Raw genomic sequence first — 5,117 nt, 5'->3', positions numbered from 1 at the left:
ACTTCCGGGTTGTGTTTCATTTATTGAGTTGAAAAGTGTTGCGGAGCTCTGTCGCCACCTGCCGGATTGGAATAATAACAGCGCTTTGAGTAAAAAATAAAAATAAATAATATAAATAAATAAATAATAATAATAATAATAATAATAATAATAATAATAATAATAATAGCTGGCTCCTCTCAATGTGGAGGAGCAGCGACTCTACTCCAAGCTCCTCCTGTGTGATTGTGCTCCTCACCCTAACTCTAAGGGAGTGCCCAGCCACTCTGCGGAGGAAACTCATTTTTACTGCTTGTATCTGTGATCTCGTCCTTATTATAAGTCCTCGGACTTATAATAATAATAATACATAAAAAAAATATAATAATAAAAGTGTTAAATGCATCAAGACTGAATGAACTGGTTGTTTAATGTTTTTACTGTGGGCACAAAAATAGCTTTAAATTTGCTCTAAGGTGTTTTTTTCCTGGAGGGTCTGCTATCTGCTTGTCTCATGTTTCACAGTATGGCATTAAGCATATCTTCATGGAGACAGAACACGTGTCTTGTTATGGGTCAGATCTGGGGAGAGGTGATCCCGTTCACAGTAGAAATGCATTTTTAAAAAAAACAAACAATAAATACACCTTATATTATATAAATGCAATAAAGTCAAGTTAAATTGTTTTTATTGGAACATTAAAGGCAAAGCTATGATAAGGGCATCAGCAGGTGGGGAAATTGCCAGAAAAGTTACATAATGCATCTTCAAGACATACCTCAGGCACCAATATAACTTAATTTCCATCTACAACAATTAAATTAATTGTTATTCAAATAAATTACTATAGGTAACAGTTTGTAAATAAGCCAAATTTAGTAGGTAAGTACTGTATATCTCATTTAGTTGGTAAGATATTGGCAAGTAACTTTATCTTCAACTAGTTCAAGCCAAATCTTTGACTTTTTTGTTGCCAATTTGAACCAAAACTTGAAGTGCAGGTTTGCAATCTGTACAACAATAAATCAGTAATCATAAAGAAGATAGCTACTAAAATATAGATGTATAATTTGACTCTAAAAGTATCTGCAGTCTCTGTTTTGACCACCAGATGCTGCTATAGCCAAATGTAACTAACTCAAAAACAAATTATTGCGTTATGACATAAAGGTTCTAAAATGACATTTGAAATAACACCATGGCATATGATTTAAACATCTTTGCGCGTGTAGCTGCAGTAAAACCTCTCCATATGAGTTTTATGGATACTGTATTTCTCATCGCTAAAAGGTCAGAGTATTAAAGTGTGTTTGATAAATGTAGAAAGCTTCGTCAGACTGTCCCAACATGACTCATCGTCTCATAAAAGTGACCGGCCAAAATAAAACTGCAAATTAAATACTCTGTCGCAGCTCCAGCTCAGGCCTGGTTCAATAATACATCTGTCAATATGCAGGGGCTGTATCAGGGGAGTGGGCTCACATAAAAAATTCACTGTGTCTCTTTTGCTCACAGCAATGGGAGGATATAAGTGTTGCTGATTATATGTTTCCTATAGTAGAATATTACAAAGAAATACATTTAGTTTTGTGAGAACCAAATTTACTTGCATTATTAAAACAGGTTTTTTATGGCTCAAACAGACAGTGAAAAACATGCATTCTTACTGTAAGTGGGGAAGGTTCAATCTGCTCATTTCTGTGCAGATATAAGTTTAATGTCATTCTGTGGGACATTCTAATCAATGCACATACTTTACATCTACATGAGGACAAGCTGTTGAAGCAGACATGAAAAATACCCATGGAAATACATTTTTAAACATTGTTAATAGTTCAAATAAAGTCACTTTGAACAACCTAAAATACACAAAAGGGCTGTAGAACAACCCAGTAATCTAATCATGAGTGCTAAGTTAAAAGTACAGTATGAAACTTTCTGGAGGTGCGACGTCACCTGCATGATTCCATGGAAATAGAGAGTTAAAACCATGGAACATTCTCCACTGAAACAGATACATTTTTTTAATAACAATGTTTTTTATTCAGATTTTATACATTATGAAAGCATAATTACAAGCTATTTGCCAGTCATGTACATAAAAGCTAATTTAAAAAACAAAAACAAAAACTGGACAGATCAACCTCAGAGTTAGAAAATTAAGTTATAGCCATCGATACATTTTTTTATTTATTTTCTTCTCTCAACATAAATATAGTATATACACACACATACATACACAAATATACATATACACATACTCACATAAAATCATAAAATGTACATACATTCAAAATTATAATTTAAAAATAAAAGAGGTTTAGAGCAGGGGTGTCCAGACTTTTTTCATTAAGGGCCACATATCTAAACACAGATGAAGCAGAGGGCCGATTGAGGGCCGTAGACTGATGCTCAGTACAGTGAATAATTGAAATATGTGCATGTTTAACCCGTTAGAATGAGTCATCAGTCTTTATTCATGCTAAGAATATTAAATAAAAAATATTAAATAATAGCTTTATCAAGTAGATTTTCAAAAAACTTGTGGTAAAAAATTACTTTTTAATTGATACAAGGTAATTTGGGCCAATTCACCTGGAAGCCTGAGGGCCAAGAAAAATTTGTCTGAGGGCCGCATTTGGCCCCCGGGCCATAGTTTGGACATGTCTGGTTTAGAGTAATCTCCCCACACATCTCCAAACAATTTCGACTTTTTTTTCCTAATGCATGTGATCTTTTCCAAGGGAAAAACTATGAGTATCGGTTTACCCAGTGCACGAACTTGGGGCTACAAGTTTTTTTTGTTTTGTTTTATTTTTACAATAATATTTCAATTGTTCTTTGTGCTTGTAAAAAACACATATTAATAACCTAAGGATCTCAGGACACAGTTTCTACAAATATCCAGTATGTTACTCTTATATAAGGTTCAGTTTGGCCAGTGAAATAGATACATTTTATGACATACTTTGAAGGATTATAACCAAAAAGAACAACATTTCCATGGAAAAAAGCAGGTGAAGGCTCTTCTTTAGGCCAAATGAGTCAGGTTTGTGGAGATGCAAACACACTCAGTGTAACATGCTTTTATTTTTGTCTTTATTTATTTAAAAAAGTTACATACTGTGACTTTAAGTGCATCTCCACACACTAGTACACCTTTTTACACCTCCACTGGGATGATTGGGCAGGCTGGAAAATGTATACAACAACACAATCTCCATAAAATTGTCAAACAGAATAAAGTTTTTAAAAGTACACACTACATCACAAAAGTTACCTATAATAACATTTTGCTTCAGTCCCATATTGCCATAGCAGTAATGATAGTTGAGTTTATTGTTTACATGAGTTGAATGGAGCAGAGCAGCTGACCCCCCCCCCCCACACACACACACACACACACACATACACAGAGCGTCCATCATCACATTACCTCCTGTTCCTCTGACCGCCTCTGACCACACAACCCCACACAACCCTATACACTCATGCAGTTTTAATGTCGCCACGCGCTTCATATACACACTAAAATTACATTTACGAGTCTCTCAGATCTGACACTGCTAAAATTAAACCACAGGGAACTCACATCATTTAGGTTCCCTGCGATGTTTAGTTTGTGTTCTTACAACTTACAACAACACTCACTTATTGTCTAATTGTCTTGCAATTAACTGCATTAGTAGTAGTAGCAGTAGTAGCAGCAACAACAACAGTAGTGGTAGTAGTAGTAGTAGTAGTTACAGAAAGAATCATTTTTTATTTTTTTTTAACACTAACTACTACATTACTACTACCATCTTTACTTTTTGTTATATCATGTTAGTAGAGACTGTAATCTTTACTGGCTAATTTGAAACACTATGAGGAGTAGTACTAGTAACAGTATAGTAGTAGTTGCAGTACTTTTTGTTATTATTTGCAGTAGTCTGGGCAGGAAAATGTATAAGCTACACCAGATAGACACATCTTTATTATTTTCATAATGTAAACTAGCCCATTTGAAACATTACAGTAGTAGTAGTAGTAGTAGTTACAATAATAGTAGTAGTAGTATTAGAAGTAGTGGTAGAAGATTTAGTACAAAATGAAACAGAAAGCTCACACCAAAGTTCTTGTGAAGTGGCAAATGCAAGGAACAGAAATTTAAAAGTGAAACAAAAAGTATAGCACACTCAAATGGTCAGTGCTCAAAAGTTTTTTTGTTTTTTTTAAATTACGTTTCGGCAAAAAAGCCTTCGTCAAATCATTTTTCTTGCTTTGGATCACAGTATGAAGTAATAGTAGTAGTAGTAGTAGTAGTAGTAGTTGCTATAAGCACTTTCTGTGGTCATTTACAGTACTAGTCATAGTAGTGGTAGTAGAAGTAATAGTAGTAGTAGTGGTAGTAGTACGAGTAGCAGTAAGAGTAGTAGCAACATTAGTAGTTGCCCTAAACTCCATTTACAGTACTAGTGATAGTAGTAGTAGAAGTAGTGGTAATAGTTACGGTAGTGGTAGTAGTGATAGTAGTAATAGTAGTAGTAGTGGTAGTAGCAGTAATAATAGTTGCCCCAAACTCCTTTTGTGATCATTTACATCAGCAGCCTTAGTGGTTGTAGTAGTAGTAGCAGTAGAAGTAGTAGTAGTAGTAGTAGTAGTAGTAGTAGTAATAGTACTAGCAGCATTAGTAGTTGCCATAAGCACTTTCTGTGGTCATTTATATATATAATACTAGTCATAGTAGTAATTGTAGTAGTAGTAGAAGTAGTGGTAGTAGTAATAATAGTAAGAGTAGTAGGAGTAGTAGGAGTAGTATTCTTAAACTCCTTCTGTGTTCATTTACATCAGTAGCCTTAGTAGTTGTAATAGTAGTAGTAGCAGTAGTACTAGTAGTAGTAGTAATGGTAGTAGTTGTCCTAAACTCCTTCATTTACATCAGTCCTTGCGTCTAAAGGTCTGTCCTTGCTGCACCAGTTCAAGCTCGGGAAACATTTGCATATTTGAAAACACGGCCACTTCATTTTCCTATTGCCGCTGATCACATAAAGAGTTGAAAAGGTTTTCAGAAGAACTGGAAATGCAGCGGATGATTGACAGTTGGATTTTTGGTAAAGTTATGCTCGGGGGTGGGACGTAGGGACTCTCTCGGCCA

Source organism: Boleophthalmus pectinirostris, unplaced genomic scaffold (genome assembly GCF_026225935.1).
Source record: "Boleophthalmus pectinirostris isolate CB_2022bp ecotype Guang Dong unplaced genomic scaffold, ASM2622593v1 HiC_scaffold_15, whole genome shotgun sequence".
Classification (NCBI taxonomy): Eukaryota; Metazoa; Chordata; class Actinopteri; order Gobiiformes; family Gobiidae; genus Boleophthalmus; species Boleophthalmus pectinirostris.
This window is presented reverse-complemented; position numbering follows the sequence as displayed.